General features: G+C 48.5%; 16 non-coding genes and 2 pseudogenes across 16 annotated transcripts; 16 read left to right on the top strand and 2 right to left on the bottom strand.

Annotated features, from left to right (window-relative positions):
* Positions 1-221: 221 nt before the first annotated feature.
* Positions 222-337, bottom strand: LOC135028413 (U5 spliceosomal RNA). The gene has a single exon (XR_010224724.1). It is a non-coding gene; the product is annotated as a U5 spliceosomal RNA (small nuclear RNA).
* Positions 338-611: 274 nt separating this feature from the next.
* On the bottom strand, positions 612-727 carry LOC135028399 (U5 spliceosomal RNA). The gene has a single exon (XR_010224710.1). It is a non-coding gene; the product is annotated as a U5 spliceosomal RNA (small nuclear RNA).
* Positions 728-871: 144 nt separating this feature from the next.
* Positions 872-1,034, top strand: LOC135028305 (U1 spliceosomal RNA). Its single transcript, XR_010224653.1, has one exon. It is a non-coding gene; the product is annotated as a U1 spliceosomal RNA (small nuclear RNA).
* Positions 1,035-1,705: 671 nt separating this feature from the next.
* Positions 1,706-1,869, top strand: LOC135028166 (U1 spliceosomal RNA). Its single transcript, XR_010224517.1, has one exon. It is a non-coding gene; the product is annotated as a U1 spliceosomal RNA (small nuclear RNA).
* A 152-nt stretch (positions 1,870-2,021) lies between these two features.
* Positions 2,022-2,184, top strand: LOC135028357 (U1 spliceosomal RNA). The gene has a single exon (XR_010224685.1). It is a non-coding gene; the product is annotated as a U1 spliceosomal RNA (small nuclear RNA).
* A 671-nt stretch (positions 2,185-2,855) lies between these two features.
* Positions 2,856-3,019, top strand: LOC135028436 (U1 spliceosomal RNA). Its single transcript, XR_010224746.1, has one exon. It is a non-coding gene; the product is annotated as a U1 spliceosomal RNA (small nuclear RNA).
* A 152-nt stretch (positions 3,020-3,171) lies between these two features.
* Positions 3,172-3,334, top strand: LOC135028354 (U1 spliceosomal RNA). The gene has a single exon (XR_010224682.1). It is a non-coding gene; the product is annotated as a U1 spliceosomal RNA (small nuclear RNA).
* A 671-nt stretch (positions 3,335-4,005) lies between these two features.
* Positions 4,006-4,169, top strand: LOC135028237 (U1 spliceosomal RNA). Its single transcript, XR_010224586.1, has one exon. It is a non-coding gene; the product is annotated as a U1 spliceosomal RNA (small nuclear RNA).
* A 152-nt stretch (positions 4,170-4,321) lies between these two features.
* On the top strand, positions 4,322-4,484 carry LOC135028316 (U1 spliceosomal RNA). Its single transcript, XR_010224663.1, has one exon. It is a non-coding gene; the product is annotated as a U1 spliceosomal RNA (small nuclear RNA).
* A 615-nt stretch (positions 4,485-5,099) lies between these two features.
* LOC135028435 (U1 spliceosomal RNA) lies at positions 5,100-5,263 on the top strand. The gene has a single exon (XR_010224745.1). It is a non-coding gene; the product is annotated as a U1 spliceosomal RNA (small nuclear RNA).
* A 151-nt stretch (positions 5,264-5,414) lies between these two features.
* LOC135028318 (U1 spliceosomal RNA) lies at positions 5,415-5,556 on the top strand (annotated as a pseudogene).
* Positions 5,557-6,248: 692 nt separating this feature from the next.
* LOC135028433 (U1 spliceosomal RNA) lies at positions 6,249-6,412 on the top strand. The gene has a single exon (XR_010224743.1). It is a non-coding gene; the product is annotated as a U1 spliceosomal RNA (small nuclear RNA).
* Positions 6,413-6,564: 152 nt separating this feature from the next.
* On the top strand, positions 6,565-6,706 carry LOC135028364 (U1 spliceosomal RNA; annotated as a pseudogene).
* Positions 6,707-7,401: 695 nt separating this feature from the next.
* LOC135028184 (U1 spliceosomal RNA) lies at positions 7,402-7,565 on the top strand. Its single transcript, XR_010224534.1, has one exon. It is a non-coding gene; the product is annotated as a U1 spliceosomal RNA (small nuclear RNA).
* A 152-nt stretch (positions 7,566-7,717) lies between these two features.
* Positions 7,718-7,880, top strand: LOC135028391 (U1 spliceosomal RNA). The gene has a single exon (XR_010224705.1). It is a non-coding gene; the product is annotated as a U1 spliceosomal RNA (small nuclear RNA).
* Positions 7,881-8,550: 670 nt separating this feature from the next.
* LOC135028223 (U1 spliceosomal RNA) lies at positions 8,551-8,714 on the top strand. Its single transcript, XR_010224573.1, has one exon. It is a non-coding gene; the product is annotated as a U1 spliceosomal RNA (small nuclear RNA).
* Positions 8,715-8,866: 152 nt separating this feature from the next.
* Positions 8,867-9,029, top strand: LOC135028385 (U1 spliceosomal RNA). Its single transcript, XR_010224704.1, has one exon. It is a non-coding gene; the product is annotated as a U1 spliceosomal RNA (small nuclear RNA).
* A 670-nt stretch (positions 9,030-9,699) lies between these two features.
* On the top strand, positions 9,700-9,863 carry LOC135028173 (U1 spliceosomal RNA). The gene has a single exon (XR_010224524.1). It is a non-coding gene; the product is annotated as a U1 spliceosomal RNA (small nuclear RNA).
* The last annotated feature ends 6,818 nt before the right edge of the window (positions 9,864-16,681 follow it).

The following is a 16,681-nucleotide window of genomic DNA, read 5'->3' as shown; positions in this document are numbered from 1 at the left end:
CTCAATTCTGCTCTATCTTCATGAAAGATCAAATAAAGGCTCTTGTGATACTGCATGGTTTGTACTGTTTTCCATGTGCTCCCAGATCTTTCAAGCAAGTAGCATGGTCAAGAAAGTTCTGTTTGAAAAGAAACAAACATTTACTGTCATTGTTATGCAAATAAACTTACATTAAAGCTAACAAGAAAGCACACTCGTTCTGTCTTTAAACTGATAAAAGAAACCCCAATAATATGGGGCATGCAAAAATTGAGATAAAACTCAGTTTTGCTCCTCTCCACGGAAATCTTTAATAAAAGGCGAAATATTTGTTAGTTCTGAAGAGAAACCAGAGCATGACCAAGATTCCACCTGTCGCCTGAGTGCCATGCCAGCAGTTCTCATTCAGCTCAAAGTGAGCACCCAATTTGAATGAAAGAAAGCAGATTTCTCACCAGGCTTCCCCTTGCTATAAACATGGTTTGTACTCTTTTCCATGTGCTCCCAGATCTTTCAAACAATTAGTGTGGTCAAGAAAGTTCTGTTTGAAAAGAAACAAACATTTACTGTCATTTCTATGCAAATGAGCTTACATTAAAGCACACTCATTCTATCTTTAAACCGATAAAAGAAACCCCAAAAAGATGGGGCATGCAAAAATTGAGATAAAACTCGGTTTTGCTCCTCTCCACGGAAATCTTTAGTAAAAGGCGAAAGATTTGTTCGTTCTGAAGAGAAACCAGAGCATGACCAAGATTTTTATCTGAAAATATGTGTTCTCCCTGCAGTTGTTGTCCCCAGATGAGAGTTCCCTTGTGCTGCCTCAGTTGAATCTCCTTTACTTGACAGGGGGATGCTCGAGCAGCGACCCTCCCCAGCTCTAGCCCAACTCCTACTTACCTGCCAGGTGAGATACTATGATCATGAAGGTGCTTCTCCCAGGGCAAGGCTCACCCATTGCACTCTGGGTGTGCTGCTTCTGCGATTTCCCCAAATGTGGGAAACTTGACTGCATAATTTGTGTTTCCCCTGGTCGGCTCTCGTATAATTCAGATCTCTTTGTCTCAGGTCTCTCTCCAGCCTAGTTTGCTGTCTGTTTCTACTTCTCTTTTCTTGAGCCGCTCCCTTCTATGCCCTTGCGCACTATCCTGACTTCTCCCGTCTGCTTACTTCGTGCCTTCCAACGCACAATGCAAACTACAGGTAGTGCTGCAGGACCCACACCCTTTTACTTGCCTTACAGAGCGTCTCTGGAGCAGTTACAGTGCCCAGCTGCTGCAAGAAATCAGCTTGAATGCTTCAGGGGCTGGGGAATAGCCAACATGAGCCCCACACCGAAGGAGGGTAGAGGTGTGTAATGCGAACTAGGGGTCATCCAAGCGCCGCAAAAGGCCGCCATGCCCTGCACGCCCCTTGTCTCTTTTCATATGCAGACGAGTGTTGAAGCCAACTTTGACCCACTGTTTGCATGACATCACCATATGCAAATCCATCTGCTGCAGGCCTTCCCCCAGGAATGCTTGCACTAGTTGTTGCATTTGGTTTGTTGTTTGGGGGTGCTTCAGTATTAGGCAGCCTTCTGCTCTCCCATGTTCATCTGAAAATATGTGTTCTCCCTGCAGTTGTTGTCCCCAGATGAGAGTTCCCTTGTGCTGCCTCAGTTGAATCTCCTTTACTTGACAGAGATGTGCCTGAGCAGCGGCCCTCCCCAGCCCTATCCCAAATCATACTTATTTTGCATAGGCGATACCATGGTCATGAAGATTGTTCTCCCAGGGTGAGGTTCATTCATTGCATTCTGGGTATGCTGACCCCTGTGATTTCCCCAAATGTGGGAAACTCGACTGCATTATTTGTGGTAGTGGGGGACTGTGTTTGTGCTTTCCTCTGGTCAGCTCTGGTAAAAATCAGATTTCTTTATCTCAGATCTTCCTCTAGCCTTGTTCTTCTTTCGAGAGTTCCCCTGTGCTGCCTCAGTTGGATCTCTTTCACTTGACAGGGGGGTGCCCGAGCAGCGACCCTCCCCAGCTCTAGCCCAACTCCTACTTACCTGCCAGGTGAGATACTATGATCATGAAGGTGCTTCTCCCAGGGCAAGGCTCACCCATTGCACTCTGGTTGTGCTGCCCCTGTGATTTCCCCAAATGTGGGAAACTTGACTGCATAATTTGTGTTTCCCTTGGTCGGCTCTCGTATAATTCAGATCTCTTTGTCTCAGGTCTCTCTCCAGCCTAGTTTGCTGTCTGTTTCCACTTCTCTTTTCTTGAGCCGCTCCCTTCTATGCCCTTGCGCACTATCCTGACTTCTCCCGTCTGCTTACTTCGTGCCTTCCAACGCACAATGCAAACTACAGGTAGTGCTGCAGGGCCCACACCCTTTTACTTGCCTTACAGAGCAGCTCTGGAGCAGTTACAGTGCCCAGCTGCTGCAAGAAATCAGCTTGAATGCTTCAGGGGCTGGGGCATAGCCAACATGAGCCCCACACCGAAGGAGGGTGGAGGTGTGTAATGCGAACTAGGGGTCATCCAAGCGCCGCAAAAGGCCGCCATGCCCTGCACGCCCCTTTTCTCTTTTCATATGCAGACGAGGGTTGAAGCCAACTTTGACCCACTGCTTGGATGGCATCACCATATGCAAATCCATCTGCTGCAGGCCTTCCCCCAGGAATGCTTGCACTAGTTGTTGCATTTGGTTTGTTGTTTGGGGGTGCTTCAGTATTAGGCAGCCTTCTGCCCTCCCATGTTCATCTGAAAATATGTGTTCTCCCTGCAGTTGTTGTCCCCAGATGAGAGTTCCCTTGTGCTGCCTCAGTTGAATCTCCTTTACTTGACAGAGATGTGCCTGAGCAGCGGCCCTCCCCAGCCCTATCCCAAATCATACTTATTTTGCATAGGAGAGACCATGGTCTTGAAGATTGTTCTCCCAGGGTGAGGTTCATTCATTGCATTCTGGGTATGCTGACCCCTGTGATTTCCCCAAATGTGGGAAACTCAACTGCATTATTTGTGGTAGTGGGGGACTGTGTTTGTGCTTTCCTCTGGTCAGCTCTGGTAAAAGTCAGATTTCTTTGTTTCAGTTCTTCCTCTAGCCTTGTTCTTCTTTCGAGAGTTCCCTTGTGCTGCCTCAGTTGGATCTCCTTCACTTGACAGGGGGGTGCCCGAGCAGCGACCCTCCCCAGCTCTAGCCCAACTTCTACTTACCTGCCAGGTGAGATACTATAATCATGAAGGTGCTTCTCCCAGGGCAAGGCTCACCCATTGCACTCTGGATGTGCTGCCCCTGCGATTTCCCCAAATGTGGGAAACTTGACTGCATAATTTGTGTTTCCCCTGGTCGGCTCTCGTATAATTCAGATCTCTTTGTCTCAGGTCTCTCTCCAGCCTAGTTTGCTGTCTGTTTCCACTTCTCTTTTCTTAAGCCGCTCCATTCTATGGCCTTGCGCACTATCCTTACTTCTCCCGTCTGCTTACTTTGTGCCTTCCAATGCACAATGCAAACTACAGGTAGTGCTGCAGGGCCCACACCCTTTTACTTGCCGTACAGAGCAGCTCTGGAGCTGTTACAGTGCCCAGCTACTGCAAGAAATCAGCTTGAATGCTTCAGGGGCTGGGGCATAGCCAACATGAGCCCCACACCAAAGGAGGGTGGAGGTGTTTAATGCGAACTAGGGGTCATCCAAGCGCCGCAAAAGGCCGCCATGCCCTGCACGCCCCTTTTCTCTTTTCATATGCAGACGAGGGTTGAAGCCAACTTTGACCCACTGCTTGGATGACATCACCATATGCAAATCCATCTGCTGCAGGCCTTCCCCCAGGAATGCTTGCACTAGTTGTTGCATTTGGTTTGTTGTTTGGGGGTGCTTCAGTATTAGGCAGCCTTCTGCCCTCCCATGTTCATCTGAAAATATGTGTTCTCCCTGCAGTTGTTGTCCCCAGATGAGAGTTCCCTTATGCTGCCTCAGTTGAATCTCCTTTACTTGACAGAGATGTGCCTGAGCAGCGGCCCTCCCCAGCCCTATCCCAAATCATACTTATTTTGCATAGGAGATACCATGGTCATGAAGATTATTCTCCCAGTGTGAGGTTCATTCATTGCATTCTGGGTATGCTGACCCCTGTGATTTCCCCAAATGTGTGAAACTCGACAGCATTATTTGTGGTAGTGGGGGACTGTGTTTGTGTTTTCCTCTGGTCAGCTCAGGTAAAAGTCAGATTTCTTTGTCTCAGATCTTCCTCTAGCCTTGTTCTTCTTTCGAGAATTCCCTTGTGCTGCCTCAGTTGGATCTCCTTCACTTGACAGGGGGGTACCCGAGCAGCGACCCTCCCCAGCTCTAGCCCAACTCCTACTTACCTGCCAGGTGAGATACTATGATCACGTAGGTGCTTCTCCCAGGGCAAGGCTCACCCATTGCACTCTGGGTGTGCTGCTCCTGCGATTTCCCCAAATGTGGGAAACTTGACTGCATAATTTGTGTTTCCCCTGGTCGGCTCTCGTATAATTCAGATCTCTTTGTCTCAGGTCTCTCTCCAGCCTAGTTTGCTGTCTGTTTCCTCTTCTCTATTCTTAAGTGCCTTCCAATGCACAATGCAAACTACAGGTAGTGTTGCAGGGCCCACACCCTTTTACTTGCCGTACAGAGCAGCTCTGGAGCTGTTACAGTGCCCAGCTGCTGCAAGAAATCAGCTTGAATGCTTCAGGGGCTGGGGCATAGCCAACATGAGCCCCACACCGAAGGAGGGTGGGGGTGTTTAATGCGAACTAAGGGTCATCCAAGCGCCGCAAAAGGCCGCCATGCCCTGCATACCCCTTTTCTCTTTTCATATGCAGATGAGGGTTCCAGCCAACTTTGGCCCACTGCTTGGATGACATCACCGTATGCAAATCCGTCTTCTGCAGAACTTCCCCCAGGAATGCTTGTACTAGTTGTTGCATTTGGTTTGTTGTTTGGGGGTGCTTCAGTATTAGGCAGCCTTCTGCCCTCCCATGTTCATCTGAAAATATGTGTTCTCCCTGCAGTTGTTGTCCCCAGATGGGAGTATCCTTGTGCTGCCTCAGTTGAATCTCCTTTACTTGACAGAGATGTGCCTGAGCAGCGGCCCTCTCCAGCCCTATCCCAAATCATACTTATTTTGCATAGGAGATACCATGGTCATGAAGATTGTTCTCCGAGGGTGAGGTTCATTCATTGCATTTTGGGTATGCTGACCCCTGTGATTTCCCCAAATGTGGGAAACTCGACTGCATTATTTGTGGTAGTGGGGGACTGTGTTTGTGCTTTCCTCTGGTCAGCTCTGGTAAAAGTCAGATTTCTTTGTCTCAGATTTTTCTCTAGCCTTGTTCTTCTTTGAGAGTTCCCTTGTGCTGCCTCAGTTGGATCTCCTTCACTTGACAGGGGGGTACCCGAGCAGCAACCCTCCCCAGCTCTAGCCCAACTCCTACTTACCTGCCAGGTGAGATACTATGATCATGAAGGTGCTTCTCCCAGGGCAAGGCTCACCCATTGCACTCTGGGTGTGCTGCTCCTGCGATTTCCCCAAATGTGGGACACTTGACTGCATAATTTGTGTTTCCCCTGGTCGGCTCTCGTATAATTTAGATCTCTTTGTCTCAGGTCTCTCTCCAGCCTAGTTTGCTGCCTGTTTCCACTTCTCTTTTCTTGAGCCGCTCCCTTCTATGCCCTTGCGCACTATCCTGACTTCTCCCGTCTGCTTACTTTGTGCCTTCCAACGCACAATGCGAACTACAGGTAGTGCTGCAGGGCCCACACCCTTTTACTTGCCTTACAGAGCAGCTCTGGAGCTGTTACAGTGCCCAGCTGCTGCAAGAAATCAGCTTGAATACTTCAGGGGCTGGGGCATAGCCAACATGAGCCCCACACCGAAGGAGAATGGAGGTGTTTAATGCGAACTAGGGGTCATCCAAGCGCCGCAAAAGGCCGCCATGCCCTGCATAACCCTTTTCTCTTTTCATATGCAGATGAGGGTTCCAGCCAACTTTGGCCCACTGCTTGGATGACATCACCGTATGCAAATCCGTCTTCTGCAGACCTTCTCCCAGGAATGCTTTTACTAGTTGTTGCATTTGGTTTGTTGTTTGGGGGTGCTTCAGTATTAGGTAGCCTTCTGCCCTCCCATGTTCATCTGAAAATATGTGTTCTCCCTGCAGTTGTTGTCCCCAGATGAGAGTTCCCTTGTGCTGCCTCAGTTGAATCTCCTTTACTTGACAGAGATGTGCCTGAGCAGCGGCCCTCCCCAGCCCTATCCCAAATCATACTTATTTTGCATAGGAGATACCATGGTCATGAAGATTGTTCTCCCAGGGTTAGGTTCATTCATTGCATTCTGGGTATGCTGACCCCTGTGATTTCCCCAAATGTGGGAAACTCAACTGCATTATTTGTGGTAGTGGGGGACTGTGTTTGTGCTTTCCTCTGGTCAGCTCTGGTAAAAGTCAGATTTCTTTGTCTCAGATCTTCCTCTAGCCTTGTTCTTCTTTCGAGAGTTCCCTTGTGCTGCCTCAGTTGGATCTCCTTCACTTGACAGGGGGGTGCCCGAGCAGCGACCCTCCCCAGCTCTAGCCCAACTCCTACTTACCTGCCAGGTGAGATACTATGATCATGTAGGTGCTTCTCCCAGGGCAAGGCTCACCCAATGCACTCTGGGTGTGCTGCCCCTGCGATTTCCCCAAATGTGGGAAACTTGACTGCATAATTTGTGTTTCCCCTGGTCGGCTCTCATATAATTCAGATCTCTTTGTCTCAGGTCTCTCTCCAGCCTAGTTTGCTGTCTGTTTCCACTTCTTTTTTCTTAAGCCCCTCCCTTCAATACCCTTGTGGACTATCCTGACATCTCCTCCTGTCTGCTTACTTTGTGCCTTCCAATGCACAATGCAATCTACAGGTAGTGCTGCAGGGCCCACACCCTTTTACTTGCCTTACAGAGCAGCTCTGGAGCTGTTACAGTGCCCAGCTGCTGCAAGAAATCAGCTTGAATGCTTCAGGGGCTGGGGCATAGCCAACATGAGCCCCACACCGACGGAGGGTGGAGGTGTTTAATGCAAACTAAGGGTCATCCAAGCACCGCAAAAGGCCGCCATGCCCTGCATACCCCTTTTCACTTTTCATATGCAGATGAGGGTTCCAGCCAACTTTGGCCCACTGCTTGGATGACATCACCGTATGCAAATCCGTCTTCTGCAGACCTTTTCCCAGGAATGCTTGTACTAGTTGTTGCGTTTGGTTTGTTGTTTGGGGGTGCTTCAGTATTAGGCAGCCTTCTGCTCTCCCATTTTCATCTGAAAATATGTGTTCTCCCTGCAGTTGTTGTCCCCAGATGAGAGTTCCCTTGTGCTGCCTCAGTTGAATCTCCTTTACTTGACAGAGATGTGCCTGAGCAGCGGCCCTCCCCAGCCCTATCCCAAATCATACTTATTTTGCATAGGAGATACCATTATCATGAAGATTGATTTCCCAGGGTGAGGTTCATTCATTGCATTCTGGGTATGCTGACCCCTGTGATTTCCCCAAATGTGGGAAACTCGACTGCATTATTTGTTGTAGTGGGGGACTGTGTTTGTGCTTTCCTCTGGTCAGCTCTGGTAAAAGTCAGATTTCTATGTCTCAGATCTTCATCTAGCCTTGTTCTTTTTTCGAGAGTTTCCTTGTGCTGCCTCAGTTGGATCTCCTTCACTTGACAGAGGGGTGCCCGTACAGCGACCCTCCCCAGCTCTAGCCCAACTCCTACTTACCTGCCAGGTGAGATACTATGATCAGGAATGTGCTTCTCCCAGGGCAAGGCTCACCCAATGCACTCTGGGTGTGCTGCTCCTACGATTTCCCCAAATGTGGGACACTTGATTACATAATTTGTGTTTCCTCTGGTCGGCTCTCGTATAATTCAGATCTCTTTGTCTCAGGTCTCTCTCCAGCCTAGTTTGCTGTCTGTTTCCACTTCTCTTTTCTTGAGCCGCTCCCTTCTATGCCCTTGTGCACTATCCTGACTTCCCCGTCTGCTTACTTTGTGCCTTCCAACGCACAATGCAAACTACAGGTAGTGCTGCAGGGCCCACACCCTTTTACTTGCTTTACAGAGCAGCTCTGGAGCTGTTACAGTGCCCAGCTGCTGCAAGAAATCAGCTTGAATGCTTCAGGGGCTGGGGCATAGCCAACATGAGCCCCACACCGAAGGAGGGTGGAGGTGTTTAATGCGAACTAGGGGTCATCCAAGCGCCGCAAAAGGCCGCCATGCCCTGCACACCCCTTTTTTATTTTCATATGCAGACGAGGGTTGAAGCCAACTTTGACCCACTGCTTGGATGACATCACCATATGCAAATCCGTCTGCTGCAGGCCTTCCCCCAGGAATGCTTGCATTAGTAGTTGCATTTGGTTTGTTGTTTGGGGGTGCTTCAGTATTAGGCAGCCTTCTGCCCTCCCATGTTCATCTGAAAATATGTGTTCTCCCTGCAGTTGTTGTCCCCAGATGAGAGTTCCCTTGTGCTGCCTCAGTTGAATCTCCTTTACTTGACAGAGATGTGCCTGAGCAGCGGCCCTCCCCAGCCCTATCCCAAATCATACTTATTTTGCATAGGAGATACCATTATCATGAAGATTGATCTCCCAGGGTGAGGTTCATTCATTGCATTCTGGGTATGCTGACCCTTGTGATTTCCCCAAATGTGGGAAACTCGACTGCATTATTTGTTGTAGTGGGGTACTGTGTTTGTGCTTTCCTCTGGTCAGCTCTGGTAAAAGTCAGATTTCTATGTCTCAGATCTTCATCTAGCCTTGTTCTTTTTTCGAGAGTTTCCTTGTGCTGCCTCAGTTGGATCTCCTTCACTTGACAGGGGGGTGCCCGTACAGCGACCCTCCCCAGCTCTAGCCCAACTCCTACTTACCTGCCAGGTGAGATACTATGATCAGGAAGGTGCTTCTCCCAGGGCAAGGCTCACCCAATGCACTCTGGGTGTGCTGCTCCTACGATTTCCCCAAATGTGGGACACTTGATTACATAATTTGTGTTTCCTCTGGTCGGCTCTCGTATAATTCAGATCTCTTTGTCTCAGGTCTCTCTCCAGCCTAGTTTGCTGTCTGTTTCCACTTCTCTTTTCTTGAGCCGCTCCCTTCTATGCCCTTGTGCACTATCCTGACTTCCCCGTCTGCTTACTTTGTGCCTTCCAACGCACAATGCAAACTACAGGTAGTGCTGCAGGGCCCACACCCTTTTACTTGCTTTACAGAGCAGCTCTGGAGCTGTTACAGTGCCCAGCTGCTGCAAGAAATCAGCTTGAATGCTTCAGGGGCTGGGGCATAGCCAACATGAGCCCCACACCGAAGGAGGGTGGAGGTGTTTAATGCGAACTAGGGGTCATCCAAGCGCCGCAAAAGGCCGCCATGCCCTGCACACCCCTTTTTTATTTTCATATGCAGACGAGGGTTGAAGCCAACTTTGACCCACTGCTTGGATGACATCACCATATGCAAATCCGTCTGCTGCAGGCCTTCCCCCAGGAATGCTTGCATTAGTAGTTGCATTTGGTTTGTTGTTTGGGGGTGCTTCAGTATTAGGCAGCCTTCTGCCCTCCCATGTTCATCTGAAAATATGTGTTCTCCCTGCAGTTGTTGTCCCCAGATGAGAGTTCCCTTGTGCTGCCTCAGTTGAATCTCCTTTACTTGACAGAGATGTGCCTGAGCAGCGGCCCTCCCCAGCCCTATCCCAAATCATACTTATTTTGCATAGGAGATACCATGGTCATGAAAATTGTTCTCCCAGGGTGAGGTTCATTCATTGCACTCTGGGTATGCTGACCCCTGTGATTTCCCCAAATGTGGGAAACTCGACTGCATTATTTGTGGTAGTGGGGGACTGTGTTTGTGCTTTCCTCTGGTCAGCTCTGGTAAAAGTCAGATTTCTTTGTCTCAGATCTTCCTCTAGCCTTGTTCTTCTTTCGAGAGTTCCCTTGTGCTGCCTCAGTTGGATCTCCTTCACTTGACAGGGGGTGCCCGAGCAGCAATCCTCCACAGCTCTAGCCCAACTCCTACTTACCTGCCAGGTGAGATACTATGATCTTCACTGTTAGGGCAATCAGGATGTGGAATTCCCTGCCAGGGAAGGTGGTAATGGCGGACTCTGTAATTGGATTTAAAAAAGGAATGGATACATTTCTGAATGAAAAAGCTATCCAAGGTTATAATACTTAAAATATCAACATGGTTAATCCGGGGGTAACATGAGTTATAGTAGCTAACTAGTCATAAAACATTATTCAGCAAGTATGTAGAATCATCACAACTTAAAACAGGTTGAACACGATGGGCAATTTGCCTCTATTCAACCTCAAAAACTATGTTACTATATGTTACTATATTACTATGTTACTGTAGTATACAGAACACCACAATGTAATGAGCAGTGATAGTGAGCACTGATGAGGATACTAGAACTGACACTGAGCAGCAAGATGCAGCACTGGACTATTAGTAATGTACTGTAGTATGCTGAGCACCACAATGCAGCACAAGACAATGAGCAGTGATACTGAGCACTGATGAGGATACTACTGAGAACTGACACTGAGCAGGAGAGACACACTACTAGTATTACTGAGCAGCAATAAGTAACCACTGATACTGAGCACTGATATTGAGATTTCCACTGAGAGAACATAGCCACGTCCTCTCCGCTCTCTCTTCAATGCACGAGTAAAAATGGCGGCAACGCGCAGCTCTTTATATGGAATCCGAATCTCGCGAGAATCCGACAGCGGGATGATGACATTTTCCCTTGTTCAGGTTTTCCGAGTCAGGCGGGAACAACCGAGCCTGCCTCGGACCAGTGTAAACCACGTGGAGTTCGTGGGGAATTCGGTTCTCGGAGAACCGAACCCGCTCCTCTATATATACTATATTACTATGTTACTGTAGTATACAGAACACCACAATGCAATGAGCAGTGATAGTGAGCACTGATGAGGATACTAGAACTGACACTGAGCAGCAAGATGCAGCACTGGACTATTAGTAATGTACTGTAGTATGCTGAGCACCACAATGCAGCACAAGACAATGAGCAGTGATACTGAGCACTGATGAGGATACTACTGAGAACTGACACTGAGCAGGAGAGACACACTACTAGTATTACTGAGCAGCAATAAGTAACCACTGATACTGAGCACTGATATTGAGATTTCCACTGAGAGAACATAGCCACGTCCTCTCCGCTCTCTCTTCAATGCACGAGTAAAAATGGCAGCAACGCGCAGCTCTTTATATGGAATCCGAATCTCACGAGAATCTGACAGCGGGATGATGACATTTTCCCTTGTTCAGGTTTTCCAAGTCAGGCGGGAACAACCGAGCCTGCCTCGGACCAGTGTAAACCACGTGGAGTTCGTGGGGAATTCGGTTCTCGGAGAACCGAACCCGCTCCTCTCTACCTTATACCCATCAATTTTTTTTATTTTCAATCTAAGCCCCTGCAGTTTTCTGTAAGCATCTGCTTCGCTATGACGATCAACAAGTCACAAGGGCAAACACTCAGGGCTTGAGGCGTAGATCTTAGGACCAGCTGCTACAAGCATGGCAGAGGTGTCACTATCACTGGTGACACCCAGAGAGGTGGCGAGGGAGATTGTAATGCAGTGCGCGCAGATAAACAGCGCAATGGTAAAAAGGAGGCATGGTTTCATAGGTAGGGGCGTGGCCTGGTGGCCTGAATCTACATTTTGTTGCTCCGGGTGTCCCGGGGGTTGGGGGCTGCACCCGGGGACTAGTGTGTGAGCGGTGCTGGCTCCTGCACAGTGACAGGGCATGGCCACCCAGCATGACGCCTCCCTTCTTGACCATGCTGTAATTGCAGTCGCACTGCAGTTCAGCGTGATCATAAAAAATGGTGTAGGCTCCTGCTGGTGCAGACTGTAGAGAAAAGCTGCTGTGACCACTAGAGGTGAGCGGGTTCGGTTTCTCTGAATCCGAACCCGCACGAACTTCATGTTTTTTTCACGGGTCCGAGCAGACCCGGATCCTCCCGCCTTGCTCGGTTAACCCGAGCGCGCCCGAACGTCATCATGACGCTGTCGGATTCTCGCGAGACTCGGATTCTATATAAGGAGCCGCGCGTCGCCGCCATTTTCACACGTGCATTGAGATTGATAGGGAGAGGACGTGGCTGGCGTCCTCTCCATTTAGATTAGGGTTGAGAGAGAGAGAGATTGACCTGAGGCTGTGATACTGTAGAAGAGAGTGCAGAGTTTAGTGACTGACGACCACAGTGACCACCAGACAGTGCAGTTGTTTGTTTTATTTAATATATCCGTTCTCTGCCTGAAAAAAACGATACACACAGTGACTCAGTCACATACCATATCTGTGTGCACTGCTCAGCCCAGTGTGCTGCATCAATGTATATATATATCTGACTGTGCTCAGCTCACACAGCTTATAATTGTGGGGGAGACTGGGGAGCACTGCAGTGCCAGTTATAGGTTATAGCAGGAGCCAGGAGTACATAATATTATATTAAAATTAAACAGTGCACACTTTTGCTGCAGGAGTGCCACTGCCAGTGTGACTAGTGACCAGTGACCTGACCACCAGTATATATAATATTAGTAGTATACTATCTCTTTATCAACCAGTCTATATTAGCAGCAGACACAGTACAGTGCGGTAGTTCACGGCTGTGGCTACCTCTGTGTCGGCACTCGGCAGCCCGTCCATAATTGTATATACCACCTAACCGTGTTTTTTTTTTCTTTCTTTATAGTCATACTAGTTACGAGTATACTATCTCTTTATCAACCAGTCTATATTAGCAGCAGACACAGTACAGTGCGGTAGTTCACGGCTGTGGCTACCTCTGTGTCGGCACTCGGCAGCCCGTCCATAATTGTATATACCACCTAACCGTGGTTTTTTTTTTCTTTCTTTATACATACATACTAGTTACGAGTATACTATCTCTTTATCAACCAGTCTATATTAGCAGCAGACACAGTACAGTGCGGTAGTTCACGGCTGTGGCTACCTCTGTGTCGGCACTCGGCAGCCCGTCCATAATTGTATATACCACCTAACCGTGGTTTTTTTTTCTTTCTTTATACATACATACTAGTTACGAGTATACTATCTCTTTATCAACCAGTCTATATATTAGCAGCAGACACAGTACAGTGCGGTAGTTCACGGCTGTGGCTACCTCTGTGTCGGCACTCGGCAGCCCGTCCATAATTGTATATACCACCTAACCGTGGTTTTTTTTTCTTTCTTTATAGTCATACTAGTTACGAGTATACTATCTCTTTATCAACCAGTCTATATTAGCAGCAGACACAGTACAGTGCGGTAGTTCACGGCTGTGGCTACCTCTGTGTCGGCACTCGGCAGCCCGTCCATAATTGTATATACCACCTAACCGTGGTTTTTTTTCTTTCTTTATACATACATACTAGTTACGAGTATACTATCTCTTTATCAACCAGTCTATATTAGCAGCAGACACAGTACAGTGCGGTAGTTCACGGCTGTGGCTACCTCTGTGTCGGCACTCGGCAGCCCGTCCATAATTGTATATACCACCTAACCGTGGTTTTTTTTTCTTTCTTTATACATACATACTAGTTACGAGTATACTATCTCTTTATCAATCAGTCTATATATTAGCAGCAGACACAGTACAGTGCGGTAGTTCACGGCTGTGGCTACCTCTGTGTCGGCACTCGGCAGCCCGTCCATAATTGTATACTAGTATCCAATCCATCCATCTCCATTGTTTACCTGAGGTGCCTTTTAGTTGTGCCTATTAAAATATGGAGAACAAAAATGTTGAGGTTCCAAAATTAGGGAAAGATCAAGATCCACTTCCACCTCGTGCTGAAGCTGCTGCCACTAGTCATGGCCGAGACGATGAAATGCCAGCAACGTCGTCTGCCAAGGCCGATGCCCAATGTCATAGTACAGAGCATGTCAAATCCAAAACACCAAATATCAGTAAAAAAAGGACTCCAAAACCTAAAATAAAATTGTCGGAGGAGAAGCGTAAACTTGCCAATATGCCATTTACCACACGGAGTGGCAAGGAACGGCTGAGGCCCTGGCCTATGTTCATGGCTAGTGGTTCAGCTTCACATGAGGATGGAAGCACTCAGCCTCTCGCTAGAAAAATGAAAAGACTAAAGCTGGCAAAAGCAGTAGCACCGTAAAGAACTGTGCGTTCTTCGAAATCCCAAATCCACAAGGAGAGTCCGACTCCAATTGTGTCGGTTGCGATGCCTGACCTTCCCAACACTGGACGTGAAGAGCATGCGCCTTCCACCATTTGCACGCCCCCTGCAAGTGATGGAAGGAGCACCCGCAGTCCAGTTCCTGATAGTCAGATTGAAGATGTCAGTGTTGAAGTACACCAGGATGAGGAGGATATGGGTGTTGCTGGCGCTGGGGAGGAAATTGACCAGGAGGATTCTGATGGTGAGGTGGTTTGTTTAAGTCAGGCACCCGGGGAGACACCTGTTGTCCGTGGTAGGAATATGGCCGTTGACATGCCTGGTGAAAATACCAAAAAAATCAGCTCTTCGGTGTGAAAGTATTTCACCAGAAATGCGGACAACAGGTGTCAAGCCGTGTGTTCCCTTTGTCAAGCTGTAATAAGTAGGGGTAAGGACGTTAACCACCTCGGAACATCCTCCCTTATACGTCACCTGCAGCGCATTCATAATAAGTCAGTGACAAGTTCAAAAACTTTGGGTGACAGCGGAAGCAGTCCACTGACCAGTAAATCCCTTCCTCTTGTAACCAAGCTCACGCAAACCACCCACCAACTCCCTCAGTGTCAATTTCCTCCTTCCCCAGGAATGCCAATAGTCCTGCAGGCAATGTCACTGGCAATTCTGACGAGTCCTCTCCTGCCTGGGATTCCTCCGATGCATCCTTGCGTGTAACGCCTACTGCTGCTGGCGCTGCTGTTGTTGCTGCTGGGAGTCGATGGTCATCCCAGAAGGGAAGTCGTAAGCACACTTTTACTACTTCCACCAAGCAATTGACTGTCCAACAGTCCTTTGCGAGGAAGATGAAATATCACAGCAGTCATCCTGTTGCAAAGCGGATAACTGAGGCCTTGACAACTATGTTGGTTTTAGACGTGCGTCCGGTATCCGCCGTTAGTTCACAGGGAACTAGACAATTTCTTGAGGTAGTGTGCCCCCGTTACCAAATACCATCTAGGTTCCACTTCTCTATGCAGGCGATACCGAGAATGTACACGGACGTCAGAAAAAGACTCACCAGTGTCCTAAAAAATGCAGTTGTACCCAATGTCCACTTAACCACGGACATGTGGACAAGTGGAGCAGGGCAGGGTCAGGACTATATGACTGTGACAGCCCACTGGGTAGATGTATGGACTCCCGCCGCAAGAACAGCAGCAGCGGCACCAGTAGCAGCATCTCGCAAACGCCAACTCTTTCCTAGGCAGGCTACGCTTTGTATCACCGGTTTCCAGAATACGCACACAGCTGAAAACCTCTTACGGCAACTGAGGAAGATCATCGCGGAATGGCTTACCCCAATTGGACTCTCCTGTGGATTTGTGGCATCGGACAACGCCAGCAATATTGTGTGTGCATTAAATCTGGGCCAATTCCAGCACGTCCCATGTTTTGCACATACCTTGAATTTGGTGGTGCAGAATTTTTTAAAAAACGACAGGGGCGTGCAAGAGATGCTGTCGGTGGCCAGAAGAATTGCGGGACACTTTCGGCGTACAGGCACCACGTACAGAAAACTGGAGCACCACCAAAAACTACTGAACCTGCCCTGCCATCATCTGAAGCAAGAAGTGGTAACGAGGTGGAATTCAACCCTGTATATGCTTCAGAGGTTGGAGGAGCAGCAAAAGGCCATTCAAGCCTATACAATTGAGCACGATATAGGAGGTGGGATGCACCTGTCTCAAGCGCAGTGGAGAATGATTTCAACGTTGTGCAAGGTTCTGATGCCCTTTGAACTTGCCACACGTGAAGTCAGTTCATACACTGCCAGCCTGAGTCAGGTCATTCCCCTCATCAGGCTTTTGCAGAAGAAGCTGGAGACATTGAAGGAGGAGCTAACACGGAGCGATTCCGCTAGGCATGTGGGACTTGTGGATGGAGCCCTTAATTCGCTTAGCAAGGATTCACGGGTGGTCAATCTGTTGAAATCAGAGCACTACATTTTGGCCACCGTGCTCGATCCTAGATTTAAAGCCTACCTTGGATCTCTCTTTCCGGCAGACACAAGTCTGCTGGGGTTCAAACACCTGCTGGTGAGTAAATTGTCAAGTCAAGCGGAACGCGACCTGTCAACAACATCTCCTCCTTCACATTCTCCCGCAACTGGGGGTGCGAGGAAAAGGCTCAGAATTCCGAGCCCACCCGCTGGCGGTGATGCAGGGCAGTCTGGAGCGACTGCTGATGCTGACATCTGGTCCGGACTGAAGGACCTGACAACGATTACGGACATGTCGTCTACTGTCACTGCATATGATTCTCTCCCCATTGAAAGAATGGTGGAGGATTATATGAGTGACCGCATCCAAGTAGGCACGTCACACAGTCCGTACTTATACTGGCCGGAAAAAGAGGCAATTTGGAGGCCCTTGCACAAACTGGCTTTATTCTACCTAAGTTGCCCTCCCACAAGTGTGTACTCCGAAAGAGTGTTTAGTGCCGC

This window comes from Pseudophryne corroboree, unplaced genomic scaffold, assembly GCF_028390025.1.
Source record: "Pseudophryne corroboree isolate aPseCor3 unplaced genomic scaffold, aPseCor3.hap2 scaffold_475, whole genome shotgun sequence".
Taxonomy (NCBI): domain Eukaryota; kingdom Metazoa; phylum Chordata; class Amphibia; order Anura; family Myobatrachidae; genus Pseudophryne; species Pseudophryne corroboree.
Note: the sequence above shows the minus strand (reverse complement) of the source record. Positions and strands in the feature narration are given on the sequence as shown.